The following is an 18929-nucleotide window of genomic DNA, read 5'->3' on the forward strand; positions in this document are numbered from 1 at the left end:
GCAGGTTCTGACCAGTTCCGACCATAAAATGGCAATCGGCGTCCTTTTTACTTCACAGGACCCTGATTTCCATATTGAAAGGGGCCCATTGCCTGAAACAGGTGAGCGCTTTGGACACTTGGCGGTAGGCCCCTTTCAAAATGGAGCCTTCCGCATCGCCGGTGTTAACAGGGAGGGGTAAGGCTACCCACCCCAATTTGAGGCCGTTAACACCAGGCGAAGGTGATCAAAATCGACCCCTATGTACCGTGGTGTCCCTGTTAGGCATACAATAAAAATACTGCTTTCTGGGTTTTATTCCTCCCGTTTTCTCTCTCCCGACCCTAAGACGCTGTCCCTTGCTGGGGTACAGAATCACTGGTGATGACAGCTTTCCACTACCTCACACAAGTGGCCATTCATCAAGTGTATGCCTAAACACTGAAAACTGGGTGGGGGGGCTGCTATTTGCCCAGAAAGGGGGATGTGAGGGCAAGAATCAAAGCTGACCCTCAGCATGTCTTCATTGACATCCACACTTTCAAACAGCGCCACTGGATAGATAATCAGGAGCGGGTTTCTTGGCTTATTATTCCTCCTTCCTAGCTCATGGGCCCTGCAGTTAATTGTAGTGGCGCCACTGGTGCCCTGGCTGAGATCAGCTAACACAGCACAGACTCAGGCTCAAGCCTTGGGCCATAAACGACTGCACCTGTTCACTTACTAGGACATTGGGCTCGATTTTAGCACCCGCGATCGGGTGCGTTCCTGGCGGGGGGGCTACGAAAATCGGGGTTTCCCGGGGCGGGGCGGGGCGGGAGCCCGGCTCCAACCCGCCCCATTTCTGGGTTCCCCACTGACGCGCTGACAGGCGCACGCAGCCCCCGCATGTGGGACTCCCGCCGGCAATTAAAGCCGGCGGGGTGCCACTTAAGGTATTTATTTAGGTATTTCAGGTCGTTTACAGACCTGATTTACGTGATATTTTAGGAGGGTTGGGATTTTGCAAACAGCTGGGACTGTTTCCCGTAGTGGGGGAAACACTTCCAGTTCAAATGGACGTGTTGCAGCCATCAGCCTGTGGCAGCTGCAAAAGTCCATTTGACAGGTGGGTTGGGGGGGGAGACCCTCACTCATTGCAGGAGGCCACTTTGTCACTTTGAACAAAATTTGGCCTTCACCACCCTCTTCCTAACAACAAAATTCACCAACTTGCACACTTACCCCGAGGTCCAGACACATGTACCTACCTTGCGGACCCCCTCAGATGTACATCTTCTGGATGGGGGCCGCCGTAGCTGCAGTCATGACCTCCTCGGAGGGCGAACAGCATCACCAGCCTCGCCGGCCACACCGTCCACCTCTGACACGTGGAGCTCCACAACACAGTGCTGTGACACAACCACCTGCACAGCAGGAGGGAGGGCAACGGCAGAGAGAGATGCGTCGCAGAGGGCACTACCCTCGCAACGGGGTCCACAGACCCGAGGCTCAGCTTCCTGGACTTCTCTGAGCAGCAGTGCACACGGAGGCTCAGAGTCACTCAACATGTAGTTGTGGACATCTGCAGCCTCCTTCATGCCGAGCTGCTCCCGGCTGGCCCGAGCACCATCTTCTTACCTGTTGCTGAAAAAGTCACCACTGCCCTCAACAACTTCTCCTCTGCATCCTTCCAGGGTGCCACCGGGGACATCGCCGACGTCTCTCAGTCGTCTGCACAAAAGAGCCCTGCAATTCACCTACACCCACTCTGCAGTGACACAATGGGTGGCATCAGTTGTGGGTCTTCATTGTGATCCTCAGGAAAGGGCATTATTGCACAAACCAGACAAGATTCGCAAAGACGTGACAGTAGTGGTGCCAATATAATATGTAATGTGAGTTGCTCAGAAATTAAATATAAGTAAAAACCATGACAAACCCTCAAACACCCTTGTGCATCCCCTTCATGCTCACGACACGTTTGCCTTACGCTGCCTACTGCATATATGTGATGTATGCCCTGTGGCTGCAGTGCAGGTAGTGGCAGGTTGAGTGAGGCTGACTGTGAAAGAGATGCATGAGAGGGTGAGTATGAGATAGAGCCATGAGATTGTATGAGGATTGGGTTGAGTGGTAGTGGTGGGATGAGTACTGGCGAGGTGAGTAAGTGCAGGTAAGATGAGGATGAGCTTTGAGTGGGTATGAGGGGTGATGTGACAGAGTAGTGTTGGCAGTGCAGAAGGAGATGTGGGGTGGGGGCGGTGATGTGGCAGATGGAGTGTCGGGGAATGAGTAAGTGTACTCACTTTGGCTGACCTACTTAGGTCATTGCAGCGCCTCCTGCACTGTATGCAGGTGACCTCCTCTGCCACCTCGAGCCAGGCCTTCTTGGTGGCAGAGGCAGGCCGCTTCCTCCCGCCCGCCGGGGGGAAGATCTCTGTCCTCCCCCTCCTCCTCACCCCATCCAATAAGAGCTGGAGTGAGGCATCATTAAACCTGGGAGCAGCCTTCCCCCTGGGCTGCTCCATGCTGTAATTTTTCCTTTTTCTTGCAGCTTCAGTCAGTGGAGGACTGCCCCTTTAAATAGAGCTCCTCCAGCTGACAGACCTTACTGCGCATGCGCAGTCCACCCGCCGCGCTGCTTAGCAGCGGGGAACCCGGAACAAGAGGTAAGTGGATCCAATCAGCCTGTGATTGCGCGCGAGGCAGACTGATTTCACCGGGCGCGTTACCCACACGCCCAATCACCTCCCACCCCCCCCCCGCCGCCATGGTAATATCGGGCCCATTATTTCTGTTGCTGTACATTAATAAAAGACATTTTCTCCAGTGATAGCATAGTTTTCCTTTGGGTAGCTGACACTTGAAGGTAGGACAGGAGATCTCTAGGAGTGTGTCAATATTTGCAGGAAGCCTCTGGGAGTGTGTCAATATTAGCAGGGAGACCCCCCCCCATTCCCCAACACCACTACGTCCTAAGGAAAAGAACTAAGTTATGACTCTGCCCTTTCCCTATTAATATAAACTAATGGTTCAACCCTTCTTTACATTGAATAGGATCCTCAGTGTAGCTTTAAGAGAAGTTTACCATGGAAAATATGTTGAAGTATCCCAGATTGTGTTAATATTTTAAAATGAATTCCCCCTACAGATCTAAACTCGATAACCATATAAAAAGAGATTTCTAATAGCACATTCATTGCACGCAGTCATGCCTGTGAAGGATTCATACTGTGAAGGCACGTCATTATGACAGTGGTAGGTGGATCAGCAAGTGATAAATCATCTGATATGTCCCAAAGCAAGTAAAAAAGTAGAAAAATGTGGCTTGTAGTGTGATGGCCAACATTCAGTCCCGATTACTCACTCTACATTTCTGGAATGCAAGCTTTTTCTTTTAAATCGCTGAACTTCCCGTTGCAATATTGAAAGATTAGTAATAAACTAACCAGCAGAAACAAATGTTAGTGGATTAAGGAAGTGCTAAACCTCAGCAGTTCTGCTTGATAATTGTCCACCTATGACATGTTGAACTGCTTAGTCAGACACCCAGTTACATCAATGAGAATCCTTCTTCCTCGACCATCTCCCCCCTCAGTCTACAACCAGGACCCAAATTTATTCTCTTTCTCTCTTCCTCAGAAGTTGCAGACTCTTATGATGGATTTACAAGTTTAACATCAGTCGGAAGCAGTTTTGGTTTAACAGCGCTGTTAAATTTTTGCTGTGTAAATCAAGTCGCAAACTGACTCCAAAGTGAAGTGGAGTGACACTACCTCCTGCAGATAAAGTCATTCCTCTTCATTCCAGAGGCAGGTCAACTGCTGACCCTGAATTCAGACTGCATTTACACTATAACTACAGCGTTGGTGTGAAGTGAAAACCCTTTGCACGGATTCTACAATTACAGTGCAAATGCATTTTGGCAAACATGGAAAATCTCAAGGCTGGAAGAGACTATTGATCCAGCTAGCCTGCCTTCCTATTGTCCTAACAATTGTATCCAATAGTATGTTTGTCTTAAAGATACTTGTCCAATTTCACTTTGAGGAGATCTAAGCAATTTGCCCCAACAACTTCCCTTGGTAAACTATTCTAAAAACCAACCACTTTCTCAGTAGAGTAAAGTTACCTCATGTACTGTTTGAATCTACTTCTTCTCAGCCTATGCACATATTCTCTTGTTCTGCTGCCTCGCAGCAATTCAAATATTTATTAACTGATCCTCTTTATCTCGGAGCCTTAGTAAATGAAAATATAAATCACATTCCCCCCTCAGTCATCTCCTCTCCATGAGAAGAGTCTCAGTTAACAAGATTGTAACATAATTACAAATGAGAAAGGTCATTCAGCCCATCTTAATTCATCCATCCAGAGGGATCTTACCACTGCCCATCATCCCCCTTCCCATTGTAGCATCCAATTGTTGCTTGTGATTCCGGGGTTTTGTCTCCACTACCCTATTTGGAAGTTTATTCCACCTGCTGATCACTCTTTATGTGAAGAATAATTTCCTGATATTGGTTCTAAAATTATCTTTTCCTCATTTGAACACATGCTCCCTAGTTCTACTCTTACAGCTTAATTTGAAGTAAGATTTAACTTTTTTTATATCCTTAATAATCTTATTTACCTCTGCAATGCCATCCCTCAGACGTGCCCTTTCTAGGCTGAGAGGCTCAAGTCTATCCAGTCTTTCCTCATAACTCAGACCCCTGACATTGGTGATCAGTCTCATGGCTCTTCTCTGCACTGCCACCAGTGGTTGAATGACTCTTGTTTCTTGGATGCAGAAATGAATGCAGTACTCAAGGTGCGGTCTGACCAGAACACTATACAGTTTGATCACTATCTCCTCTGACTTACACTCTACTGTTTTGGCTGCGTTATTCAACATCCAGTTGGCTTTGTTGTTTGCTGCTCTGTATTGGTCAGGCACGTTTAGCATTGAGTCTGCCAAGTCAGCTTCATCCTTAGCTGTTACGTTACCATTCATGAAGTCCGTGTGTTGTCTATTTTTCTTTCCCATGTGTCGCACTTTATACTTGTATCCATTAAATTTCATCTGCCATTGTTCTGCCCACTTACATATATTGTCCAACGCATTCTGTAATTTCGGCCTCCTCCAATTCCGCTGCCCTTCCTAGCTTGGTATCATCTGCAAAATTGACCATTTTGCATTGAGTTTCTGAATCCAGGTCATCTGTAAATTATAAACAGTAGCAATCACTGAACTGTGAGGCCCCCTAATCAGTACTTCCTCAGTACATCTAATGAGTACTCATTGTTTCCTACCCTTTAGCCAGTTTCTTATCCATTTCCAGGGTTTACCCTGAATCCCCACAGCTTTGAGTTTAATTAATAGCCTGCCAGGTTGAAACTTCATCAAACGCTTATGCTGATACGTTTTATTTTCCAGTCTCCCTGTCATTTTAATAACTTACCAGCATAACTACATTCTTTCTGTAGTGTGAGTTCTAAAACTGCAAATAATACTCCAGGTATGGTTTGACCAATGTTAAACATTATTTTTCTGCGTTATATGGATCAGAATGCCTGGTCTGTGTTAAATTAGCTAATCTCACCCAAGCTAGGAGTGGGGAAGGTGCAATTGGCTTTGATGGAGGAGCAAAATTGGCTGTGTTTTCCAACACTAGAACACTGTCCAATGGCCCCTGCTAAAAGTACAAGGCCATAGATGTCTGGTGAGGATAGGAAAGGGCTCAGTTGTGATGGTTGCCATTGTCAAACAGCCTGCTGACACTGACGAAGTGTAAACAATTTTACAACACCAAGTTATAGTCCAATAATTTTATTTTAAAATCCACAAGCTTTCGGAGGCTTCCTCCTTCCTTAGGTGAATGTGGAATCACTGACTAAGTGGCCACTTGTGCAATGCACTGAAGGATGGTGGTGCCTGTGGAATTGTATCACTGCTTTAAGGACAGGAGGAATAAGGGGAAAAATAAATTTATTTGACATATTTCCCATGACAGCAAATGGAGTTAATGGGTGATACAATAGAGCTTATGTGGCAAATGAAAAAGGACAAATGGTGCACAGCAGCAGGATTTGAGTTATGAACCCATTGTTGGCATTGGATCCACATTTGACCCTGATTTACCCTGGAACCAATTTGATTTTGCCACTATAAACAAGGCACAAAGGAATGCTTCTTTCATTCTTGATGGACAATGAGTTGTACTTTAGGGATAAAACAGGTAGACAACCAAAGGGCATGATATATACCCATTACTTTCAATCCCTGCCTCCAGACCATGCAAACAAGGACAAATATTGTTAAATTTCAACAGAGGCAGAGTGGAGTGGCCTTTGAACTCACGGTTACAGATCTGGTACTGAAAACCTAAACTACATTTCTCTTGGGATTTTTTGCAATCTTGCTACCATTCAGATAATTTGTGGTAGTGGAAAGTTGCACCTCATTTGTACAAATTGTTGACATATGTCACAACACAGCCTGCCTTTAGTTTACTGAAGGAAACTGTGTGGAGCAGGGATGTAAGTCTGGCATTTTATCTCGATATGTTTTACGTCAATTTAAATGAAGTACATGTGCTTGCATGTGAAGGGAACATACATACTGCTATTAACCAGGAAGTGAATAGTCATTTTTTGCAATTTCATTATTGTATTCAAAAGATAAATTACACCAGACTATAAGTTGCACCCTTAGGATTTACAGACCACACACAGTGACTTCACTGCATGCTTTTAATCTAGACATTTAGTGTTGCAGAAACTAGGCCTTAAGGCATTTTGAGGACTGTAGTCAAGTCAGATCCAACATCCCCTTCTTCATTCTTTGGCATAGCTTTCTTCAGTTGTGGGAGAGAGCTCGCTGCAGCTCAGCTTATCTCCATGCTACATGTCAATCTGAGATAACCTAGCATGCGAAAATGTAGCAGACCTTATATTCCCATTCTCCCCGCCATTTCTGCTGTGATCCTGCCTGATTTTGGGTGGGATCATGGAGGAAAATCCCCCCCCACTTAATTTGAAGAAATTTCTCCTCAGTCTCATGCATTAAGTTCAACAATAGCTGCTGACTTTCTGCTTCAGGGCTGCCGATCAAAACATTTATCACTGCCATCTTGAGAGTATGAATTCTTTTTCTCTAATGATAGCTCCCGGTTCTGTCCCTCTTCTTCTAGTAGCATCTCGTATGATCTTTGTCTATAGAGTTTAAAGAAACATGGTGACATAACCTATCCTTGCTGCATACTCTTTCGTATCTCAAACTATTCTATATCTTCATCATTCGGTCTGATCACTGCATGCTGATACTGGCATTCCAAAAGGAACACAAACCTACATTTATGTGATGTTTTATTATGTCTCTCAGAAATGCTCCAAAGCAGTTCACATACAATAAAGTACTTTGAAGAACAGTGACTGTTGTCATGTAGGTGAATACAACAGCCATTTTATACACAGCAAAGTCCCCCAGTAATAATGAATGACCAGGTAGTCTACTTTTGGTATTGATGGCTGAGGGAAGGATGCTGGCCAGGACACGGATTACTCCCTATTCTGTGATCCTTAACATCGACCCGAACCATTAGAACAAACAGGTGGATCTTGGTTTAATGTCACTGAAGGGTGGCATCTTCAACAATGCAGCACACCCTCAATATTGCACTGAAGCATAAATCTAGACTGTGTTCTCGTGACCTGGAGTGGGGCATCAAACCACAACCTTCAAGGTTTACAACCTCTATAAAGCTCATAAAAGAGCGATATAAATTTTTAGAAAACCTATTAATAGTAGCAAATCAAATAGCTTCAGGTGGTTGACCAAATCAAATGTTTTAGCATAATCAATTAACAATAAGAATGCTCCGATCAGACTACATTGCATTGCCCAGTCCTGGTCACTGAGTCACAAGGGATAGAAGCAAGTCATAAAGGAGATATTCTTGCCATGAAGCCGACCCCCAGTCATAGAGGTCTCAGTTATGAGGAAAGACTGCAGAAATTTGGGCTCTTCAGTCTGAGATGTGATCTTATAGAGGTACACAAGGTTGTAAATGGTATGGAAAACATAAATCCAGGAAATTATTGTATTAAACTATGAGAGTAGAACAAGGAAAATTTAGGAATGATATCAGGGAATTCTTCACATAAAGAGTGATTAACAAATGGAATGGACTCCCAGGTAGAGTAGTGGAAGCAAAAACACTAGAATCAATCAGATGGTGCAATAAGGGGCTTTCAGGGTCATTCTGGATGGATAAGGTAAGATGGGCCAAATGGCCTCCCTTATCCGTAATTACATTGTGATCTTATGAAGTGGGCTCCACCTGGGATCCAGGACAACATTGGCCTCCTAAGGAGAAAAACATTTTAAAAATATATTTTACAGCAGTCTCCTTGCAAAAGAAACTCCACCGAGAGGTTCCTGGTAGGTGTGTCTCAGCACTTATGGATAAGGGTTCCTATGACTGGGTGATAGAAAGGGGAGGAAACAGAAAATAAGGGCTTGAGGGGTGCCAGGAGAAAAAAGAATGGGAGATAGAAGTAATGAGCTCAGGTCCTGAATAGCAGGCAAAATGTGAACGTGAATGGGCACATTATTTCTTCTCATCTACTCTTTTCATAGTTGGCGGTGGCCTGCACTACAGGTCAAGGTCATTTACTTTGATTTCCCAATCATAATTTTTTTTTAAATTAGGTGACACGAGGGACAATGGGTAAAGCTACTTTTCTTCCCCACCTTGAATTACAATCAGTTGCCTGTAAAACTCCCCTAATTAGTAAATACACAGTAGTCTGGAGACTTGAACTGCGACCCTGTATTGGGGAGAGTTAAGCACTTGAAAACTTGAGCTACAAGGCTTCTCTAACTATAACTGAACAAAATAACTGGTGTCATTGCAGTTCGCCCTTAATGGATTAAATTGTCTTACTGCATAATAGATGGATAAGAGCTATATTGGCTCAACAATGTTAAGAGGCATCTGTTCACCCTAACTACGTATTGCAAAGACACCAACACACATCCATTTGCTGCAGATCGGTCCTGAGAAGTTATTATTACAGATCATTTTATTTTTAAACTGCATTTTTAAAAACATAAAATGTCTTCTACCATCTCTGAACCAGAGGATTAGTTGATTTGGAAAAAACTTGAGATCATTTACTTTACAGCATTTAATAGACAACAATACCCAAAACATTTTCAGCTGTACAATATTTTTTTTAGGAACAGTAACCAGCTCCATAGAGAAAGAATATTCAGAGTGATTTAACTGAAGAAATTAAGATTTCAAAGCATAAAATAGGTAGAATTAAATGAATTAGAGACCTTCTGTGGTTGGTAATACTGATGGCCAAGCAACCAAAAGTTTTAAATAGCATATAATTTTAGAATGGTAAAAAATGATTTTGGTGGTTCCTGATATCAGATAGTGTAAAATGTGTAGAGCATTATGTGAGTGAGCGAATGAATGAATGTCAAGGTCAATGAAAGGAACACACAGAATGCATTCTCTCACATCCTCCCTTTTGCATATTGTATGTACAGATGTGAAGTTTTTTTAAAATAAGGCCCTTGAGGCCATTGCATTTATTTTCCTAGTTCCTCCCCTTCTTCTTTCCTGAAGATCTTTGACTTGTTGATGGGATGCAGTTCTACAGGTGCTAGCAGCTCTCAGATATCTCACTCAAATGGTCATTCGTGGGTGAGCCTCGATAGTGAGTGCCGGCAGGCTGTTTGACCACGAGGGATATTAGAACTGAATCTCTTTGTGCCCTTATCCGGCATCCACATGTTCACATTTTGTAGTGTGGATCACTGGTTAGCAATCAGGAAAGGCAATCCTGACCAATTCTCCTTCCCTAGCCAAAGAGCACTGAGGCCAATTGTAGCACGCCTACATCTGCCCCGATTGAGAACTGCAAAATTGCCAGAGGTCAAACATTGAACCTGGGTCCTTTTTGGCCTGCATTACGTAGGACCACACTGAGCTATCGGAGAGCACTCACAAGATAATTACAGATGAAGGCCATTTGGCTCTTCTTAATTCTTAATACCACTCTTCATTGTCTCATCCAATTGTTTCGTAAATGATTCCAATGTTTTTGCCTCCACTATTCTATCTGAAAGTTTATTCCACACGTTGATTACTCTTTACATGAAGAAGAATTTCCTGATATCAAATTTTAAAATTAGCTTTCACTTGTTAGAACCCATGTCCCCTAGTCCTACTCCTGGAGCTTAATTTGAAGTAATTTTCCAGGTTAACTTTTTCTACACCTTTAATGACTTTATATACCTCTATAAGATCACCTCTCAGATGCCATCTTTCTAGGCTTTCTTCAAGTCCCATTCCTGGGAATCAGCCTCTTAACTCTTCTCTTCACTGCCTCTAGTGCTGGAATGTCTGTCCTATTTCTTGGCAATCGGAACTGGGCACAGTATTCAGGTGTGGTCTGACCAAAGCACTATAAAGTTTGATCATTGCCTTCTCTAACTTGTGTGCTGCTGTTTTAGATATGTAGTTCAACATCCTATTAGTTTTGTTGATCGCTGCTCTGCATTTTTTTGACATATTTAGCTGTTGAATGTACTAATGCTCCTAGGTTTCTCTCAGTTTCATCCTTAGCGATTTCAACACCATTCATGAAGTATGTGTGTTGCCTATTTTTCCTTATAGGATCCTTGCTGTTGCCAGCTTTTGCTGACAGGCTAGAGGCCGTGCAGGCCGTATTGTGCCCAGGGTTAAAATGGCATCAACAGGACACAACACTGCCATTTAGATTAGGCCCCCGCTCCTCCTAGACGGACAGTCTTTCAACGCCTGAAGTCAGGTAATTAATCATTTTTTTGGGCTGGGGGGGGCGATAAAACGCATCGGGAACACTGCTTAGTGCCTTGTGGGCTGCTTAGGGCCTTGGGGGCCACAAAGAAAGTTTCAATCCCTGTTTCCATGAATTTGCATATATGTCATGCTGCCAACACAAACAGGACTTGGTGTTCGGATTTAGGATTCATCCACCAATGAGGCAACTGAGCTGAAAACAGCCCTTTCAAAATTCAAACAGAACAAACTAATGAGTAAGAATTAACATTTTAAGTAAAACTCAGTTGCCTGGGCTTAGTGTGTTGGATTGCCTGAGGTCACAGTTTGTACATCCCAGCCTTACATTCAAGAAAGATAATCAAAGCCTATGCAATGAAAAACCTTTTATTTTAGGCATTAATTTGCTCAACACTGTATCTACTCCTATGTTGTAGTACATGACAGCACAGCAGACCATAATATAATAGAGGTGGGTTTAGGTGTCCTTGGAGAATACTTATCCTCCTTAAATTGTGAGCCAAAATTTTTTGCATCCATCATGTAACACCCTCTCATTATCACTTAAGTTAATAGTTAACTTGTCACATTCATTGGCCCCATACTTCTATCATAATTACAATACTAATTATCGTTCATTCCCTCTTTCATCTGTTCCACACGGAAAGTATAAGCTTCAACGCTTGTGTCATTATGTGATGTTTTAGATGAAATATAGCGATTTCATTCAGCCTCGCTCAATTGTTGCTTTTTAAAAAATGAATACATCAGGATATTATTGAGTAACTCCATGCTGCATGGAACCTGAGTTTTGTTTCAAAGTATATTAAACCTGGATGACAGACCTTACCTGATCCACTGTCATACTGGGATTTGTCAGTGCAGAGAACATAGGCTGAGTGTATCAGAGATAAGAATTCTTGGGATAATTTTCAATGATAGAAATATTTTTTTTATTGTGTGCAGTCCAAATACATTGAATACATTTTAAGATGTTATCATGAAAAAGGTTGGTTTGCATTGTTATCTTTTGAAGCCAATTACAGTACACAGTTGTGAGTCATTCTCTGAGTGACATATATATCAAATAAAGAGTTCATAAAATGATTTAACTTAAAAATATTCACATTATAAATATTACATGTTCTATAGAATGTTGCTGACAATTACATCCAAAAATATTCATTGCTGAGCACTGGTCTTTGTTTATTCCCCTGTCATTCTGTCAATCAAGTGCTGACCTGCCATTCAGGCACTTTGCTCAGAGCAGAGCATACTTGAGTGCTTCTACCTTGCACAGTTAAGTATTTTCTATAAAATGAGAGTGCTCTCCCCTATCCCATTCCAGGGGGTATTTTTCATTCATCTTACTGGATTGCTATTCTCATTTAGTTGCAGTAGTTCATAATACATACAAGCAATTTGAAAGTAGTACGCCAGACCTTTTGTTTACTTTCTCTTGACAGATTCCAGGGCTTTTAGATAGACATGCCAACTTAGAATTTTTACTTTATGGCTGCCATTTGTGTTTGTGTGGGCAGTGCCTATTTTAGGCCTGGAGCTGTATTATAACATTCAAATGACACTCCTGTGTCATTTGAATGTTATAATACAGCTCCAGGCCTAAAATAGGAACGAGCTTCCCGCTCCCGCCTCCAGGCTCAGCAGAAATTCAAGGGAATTTATAGCCTGCCAGCATTGTAACCACTTCAAAATGGCCACCACAACTATATGTTGGGAGAATTTTTGCTGTTCTTTCAAGAGGCAGGTGAGAAAACACAACAAAGCCAGCCCAGAACAATATAGTTCATTACTACCAGTCATATGCATCCGGTAAATAATTTCCATGACCACCCAAGCGACAGAAACAATTAGGACTGCTCACTGGGCCATCAATTGTTTAGATCTGTCCTTGGCCTTTGCAATTGTCCCATTTAGGGTCATATGAGCAAGACTCTCAGAGTTTGTCCATGGCTGAAGGGGTTTGAATTGCTGTCAAGGAGTCTGTTTATTTGAAACCTATTTATGCTTGATTTAATTGTGAAAGCTACCTCTTTGATTTTACTTTGTCTCAGTACAAAGTGAAGAGAGAAGTATAACTGGCAACAGCAATAATTCTCTGGTGTATCTCTACTTTGTTAGGTGGTTAATAACTCTATGAGAATGCTGTGTGAGTATCTCATCTCACGTAAAAACCTCAACCATAGATGCTTGGCCCAAACTAAGAATTTAATTTCTGCAAGCTGCTGAAACTTATAAGACATTTATTATTTTGAAATAGCAACTGCAAGTTAAGTAAAACATTGTAATCTCGTGAAATCTGGTAGGTTGGGTTTTGCTTCTGTTTATTTTTACTCATTAATAAATTTGATTCATACTAAAATATATGGTCTATCAGAATGCTACTTGCCCATCAGTTATGCAGAACAAGGAGATATGAAGTAATCCATACTATTCCTACTACACACCTCATCAGTAAAAATTGTTAGCTCTACAATCTGCTATTTCAGATTACTTTGCACAGAAATATTTTAGTTCACAGGAAGCATGAGTTTGCCCGTAAAAGTGGGCTTTTCCGCTGACTACAAGAAAAGGTATCAGTAGCACACCCAAATCATAACAATTCTTCCATAAAAGGATTAGATGTAAGGGTGACCATAACAAGGACATCCCCTCACAAAACATTTGTTATATTTTGAACCACCAAAATGCTTGAAACAGGAAGTTACAGGTTAATGTAAATTCGCTTATTGGTTGCTACACCAAGTGATGTCGCAATGGCACCAAGAGAAACAGCTCCAATTGTTATAGCAGTGGAAGAGGTTTGATGTGTGGTCTTGAAGGGGTGGACCATTTTGCTAAAGTACTTTGGAAGACATAAACCAGATATAATTGCAAGGTGATACAATCGCTTCATGTGAATCTCAAAACTTTAGCAAAACATTTGACAACGATTGTCTCAGATTCAATGCTCAGTTGTTTTGAATTTATGATGTGGAGATGCCGGTGATGGACTGGGGTTGACAAATGTAAAGAATCTTACAACACCAGGTTATAGTCCAACAGTTTTATAAAACTGTTGGACTATAACCTGGTGTTGTTAGTTTTGAATTTAGCCACAGAGACAATACATTTGGCTTCAATTGCTCCAGACTGGGGAGCCAAAAATCAATCAGGATTCCCATTTCTGTTGGAAAATGTGCTACTATTAGCTTCAGCGCCCCTAAGCTGGCTGGAGAAAACACAGTCAACCATAATTCCCACTCTAGATTATTGTCCAGCAACTCTTCAGAAAGTGTGCACGTGTCGACATCGTGAGGTCAGCATTGGGCTTGGCTGTGATTCCCCACACAACGTTGAATAGCCTGCCAAGTCTCATTATGTTAACTCATACATGTAAAATGGCCTCTTGCTTGAGATATCAGAGAGTAGCTGGCATCTTTGGAAGCATGTCAGCACTTTCAGGAGAAGAAAGGAGAACGGGGGAGAAATCAGACAATAGAATTGATAGTATCAGAGTAATTGAAAGTATATAGCAGCCTGTGACTGTTGTTCTAATATTGCTTAATTTATTCTGGCAACAGAATACCAGTACATAAAACTATTTTGTATATATTATAGTAACTACCCCAAGATCTTGAAATTGCGGAGAAGGAGGTGGTTAAACTGGTTTCACTCACATAAAGCATAGAGGTTGGCAAAGAGGAGCAGCCTGAATTTTCAGAGAATTATTCATGTTTTATTACTTTTCCTATTTCCCACTGTTGACCACCAGCCTTGTTTTGATGGTCAGTGACGTTGCCAGTAAACTATTTCTATGCATCAATGGATGAATGGCCGCAATGGTTCATTTTGCCTCACATTGTACGTGCAGCCATTTAGTGGATTCAGATTCAACTTTGTCCATTATTCGTGGCTCAGCCTCAATATTTGACTGTGGGAAAGAGGCGAACAGCCAATCCTAATTTTGTCCTCACCCGAAATCCATACATGCACTTCCAGCAGTGGTCAACAGAGAGCGATCAGGAGCAGGAACATGAGTTGACATTAACTAACACCCTAGAGCATCACCATTGGAAATTAAATGGAGTTGCAAAGCCCATCTGCTTCATTGGGCCATAAAAGTTTTACAGTATTTGTATATCTCACACACCCAGGACAAAGACAGCCATGTATTAATGGACAATACACCTCACCAATAGAGTCAAGGTCCATCCTCGGCAAGAAGCCCAGGTGTAGCAGGGAGGCTGAGAAAGGGGAACCTACTGGGCACATGTAGCTACACTCAATTGTTAGTTCCATCTGTTACCACATCATATATATATATATATATATATAGGATTTCACAGTAATCAACTGATTATAATCCAAAAACAATCAACATTTATTTAATTTTCTCTTTGCAAAATTGTATCTTTATGTACAACTATTTAATTCTCAATATTATTTTTAACTTTAGTAAGTGAGGCAAACTGAGAAAGAGGGAGAGAAACTCACCACACAGACTGAGTACCTGCACTCTCTATTGTTTCGTTTTACAATTGCAAACCAAATTAACATTTGGTTATATAGCCGCAGAGGGTAAGCGCAACATTGATTATTTTCCAGGAACTTACCAATTCTGGCATCTTGCGCATCCCCGATTTTAATTGCTCCACCATTGGCTGCTATGCTTTCAGCTGCTTAGGCCCTAAGAATTCCCTCCCTAAATCTCTGTCTCCCCCTTTAAGATGCTCCTTAAAACCTGTCTCTTTGACCAAGCTTTTGGTCACCTGTGCTAATATCTCCTTATTTGGCTCGGTGTCAAATTTTGTTTGATAACGCTCCTGTGAAGCACCTTGGGACTTTTTACTACGTTAAAAGCACTATACAAATGCAAGTTGTTGTTGACAGTGAAATCTTTAGACAACAATGTAAATCATGATTTTTTTGAACTTTTGTCCGACATAAATGATCTTTTCTGGGGTAAGTTTTAGACAATTTTATGATCGACAATTGATATAGGATGTTCCCCTTATAAGCTCCATCCCCTTGCTGTTGAGTGAAAAATCTGTGTGAAGTGATTGAATTTTTCAATAAAATCTTAATAACACCTGTAAACCAATTCCTTATTACAATGTTATTGTCCATAAAAACCTTTGGGATTTTTATTTGAGGTAAGTTATGTATTCTGGAATAAATTCTAGAAATATTTATGATTGACAGCAAGACTGGCCTTTCATAGAAGTTGCCAGTTTTCAAGCCCCTCCCGGCCTCTTTCCAAGAAGCTCAAAACCTGCAGACAGAATTTTGCTGGTTGAAAGTAACAGCTTGGACCGTTCAAGAGAGAGCAGAGATACGGAAGCCTAGATTTTCCAATTGGGTGTGACCCCAGCCGCAAGTAAGCGTGCACAATTTATTCCCATCCAACATGCTGAATAGTGCCTCATTGTAGTTTCCGGGGCTCGTCTCGTTAAAGTATTATGGTACATCTATATTTATCAGAAATGCCTTTGACTGGGATCTCAGCCACTTGGGAGGGTGAGGGGTGGGGGGATGTTCTGCATTGCAGGATTTAAAGTCCCACAGCAGTTTTAAGACCGGGCATTGTGTTACTTCCCATCAACAGTGTAGTAACGTTTAGGGAAAAAAACATGTCTGCAACGAGCACAGGAGGCCACAGAGTAACCAGATTTTCTGCTGGGGCTGTCGACCTCCTGCTAGAAGTTAAAGAGAGGGGAGGAATCTGTATATTTGTTTATGCAGATGTAATATTTATTTAGCCAAGGAAATCAGAATTTTTCCAGGAACCAATCACAAAACAATTAATTCAATGTTCTCAGAGATCTATTTGAAACTTACAAACCAGTGATGCCAGACCTTCCCCTCTCCATGTTGTCAGACCCTTGCCTTCTGCCCCTCTCATTGCTGGCAGATCCCAGGAATCCACCAGTGAGCCAAACACAAGATTTTAAAGTAAATATATATGTCCTGGTTCAAGATTGTTGACCATTGTTTTTCACAGAAAGGATTTGGAAAAGAGTTACATTTAAATGTTGGGTTTCCAAAGCAAAGTATATTCACACTAATTAAAAAAAAGCAGAGATAAAAAGGTGATTAAGATCCCCAAAGATCGTAAGCAATAAGCAATTCATTAGCCTATCTTGGTACCTCACACCTATTGTGTTGGGAATTCCCTGGTCCTGCGTTCTCGGGAAGGGTTATCTACCATAGACCATCCCCTCCAGTTGTGAGCACAAGAAATAAGAACAGTGACAGAAACACACACTGACAGCTTTCTTTTTAAAAACCTGACGACTAGGGAAAACCTTTGCCAGATTCAGAAGAGAATAGTTACTTTGTTTAATCAAGCAACACCGCACTTCTGCCCCACATCAGAGACCCAGAAATTTCAGGACCAAGGAGACAAGACCATGTGTGTTTTTCAAGTGAAACAGAATTAAAGGGTGAGGGATGATAAGAACATAAGAAATAGGAGCAGGACTAGGCCATACGGCCTCTCGAGCCTGCTCTGCCATTCAATAAGATTATGTCTGATCGTCGACCTCAAATCCATTTTACTGCCCGATCCCCATATCCCTTAATTCCCTTAAAAATCTATCTATCTCAGCTTTGAATATACTCAACAGCTCAGCATCCACAGGCCTCTGAGGTAGACAATTCCAAAGATTCACAACCCTTTGAGTGAAGAAATTCCTCCTCATCTCAGTCTTGAATGGCCGACCCCTTATCCTGAGATTATGCCCCCTAGTTCTAGACTCTCCAGCCAGGAGAAACAACCTCTCAGCATCTACCCTGTCAAGCCCCTTCAGAATCTTATATGTTTCAATGAGATCACCTCTCATTCTTCTAAACTCCAGAGAGTATAGGCCCATTCTACTTAATTTCTCCTCATAGGACAACCCTCTCATCCCATAATTGAATCAGAACCAGCAAACGTAATTCATAAAGTTATACGTTCTGTCCTTATTTTTATATTTTCATGATAAATTCCTACGTCTACATAGATAATGGGAAAAGTGTAAATAAATTGTCATTCTGTAATTACATCCTCCAGCCAATGGTGATGCTGCATTATTTCTACCAGCAGGAGGGTGTAGTTACAGCACACAAGTTTACAAGGGCAGTTCCCATTATAAATGTAGACAAAAGAATTCATAATGGAAAAAATTGACAGTAAGTCCATACAGACTTAACATTTTTAATATATATTACATTTATGAGTACGTCACACTTTAGCTGTCATACTTTGTAACAGATGCAAAATAAAAAGAAGGAAAACCAGTCATTTCCTGCTGGTTTTTCTCACCCTGGAGAGAAGCCAGGATTTACAACCAGCACCCAATCAATCTACAGAAACAATTACTATGTAATCGACCTTAGGATGCACCCAAGTGGAATTAGTCTCAAATTGATTGAGAGCCTTGTGACTTTAAAAAGGACACAGTTCTACCTTAGCAGGATAGCAAATGAAAAGTAATTTTCTGGCTTTGCACTCTCACCCTCGCCCACCACAAGCAAACGTCGCACACACAGCCTGCGCCCAAATTGCTGATACGTGCTGCTAAATGAACGAGGCTTCCCATCAGGTGTGTGAAGTGGGAAAATTACCCCTAATGTGCGTTGCACAGTATTGTGCTCCCAAACTTATAAAACAATGCATCCATGAGCTATTTAATGGGGCTGCTCCTCAAGTTCTGGCTGCACTTCAGTCCCACGCTCCTGATCTTTGGCCGCCCGGTGAGGAGGGGGGTGGGCAGGTCGGTGGACGTCCTCGTGGGTCTGCTCCTGGGGCTGTCCAAGGTGACTATCCACAGGTCCAGGTTAGACGTGGCCCGTGGGGGCGGTCGCTCCGACTGTCTGCCTATCTTCCGCGGAATTCTCCGTGCCCGGGTGGCACTGGAGAGGGAGCACGCGGTGTCTGTCGGTACGCTTGAGGCTTTCTGCGACCGGTGGGCACCGCAGGGACTGGAGTACATCCTGGACCAATATAATAAAATTTTAATTTAACACTTATTTTGGGTTTATTGATTTTCTGCACATGAACACACCCTAACCCCACCTTCTTATAAAAGGGGTGCCTAAAAAGAAAAAAAAAGTGCATCCTTGAGCAACATCATGGACGATTCCACTAGTTATTTTCTA

At 42.2% G+C, this 18929-nt stretch overlaps 1 long non-coding RNA gene across 1 annotated transcript in view; it reads left to right on the top strand.

Annotated features, from left to right (window-relative positions):
• Positions 1 to 9607: 9607 nt before the first annotated feature.
• The window catches only part of LOC137299777 (uncharacterized), a 123555-nt gene continuing 114233 nt past the window's right edge, over positions 9608 to 18929 (top strand). The window contains exons 1-2 of the long non-coding RNA XR_010957980.1: positions 9608 to 9678; positions 10641 to 10794. This is a non-coding gene — a long non-coding RNA (uncharacterized lncRNA). The remainder of the gene's footprint in view (positions 9679 to 10640; positions 10795 to 18929) is intronic.

Source organism: Heptranchias perlo, chromosome 29, assembly GCF_035084215.1.
Source record: "Heptranchias perlo isolate sHepPer1 chromosome 29, sHepPer1.hap1, whole genome shotgun sequence".
NCBI lineage: Eukaryota > Metazoa > Chordata > Chondrichthyes > Hexanchiformes > Hexanchidae > Heptranchias > Heptranchias perlo.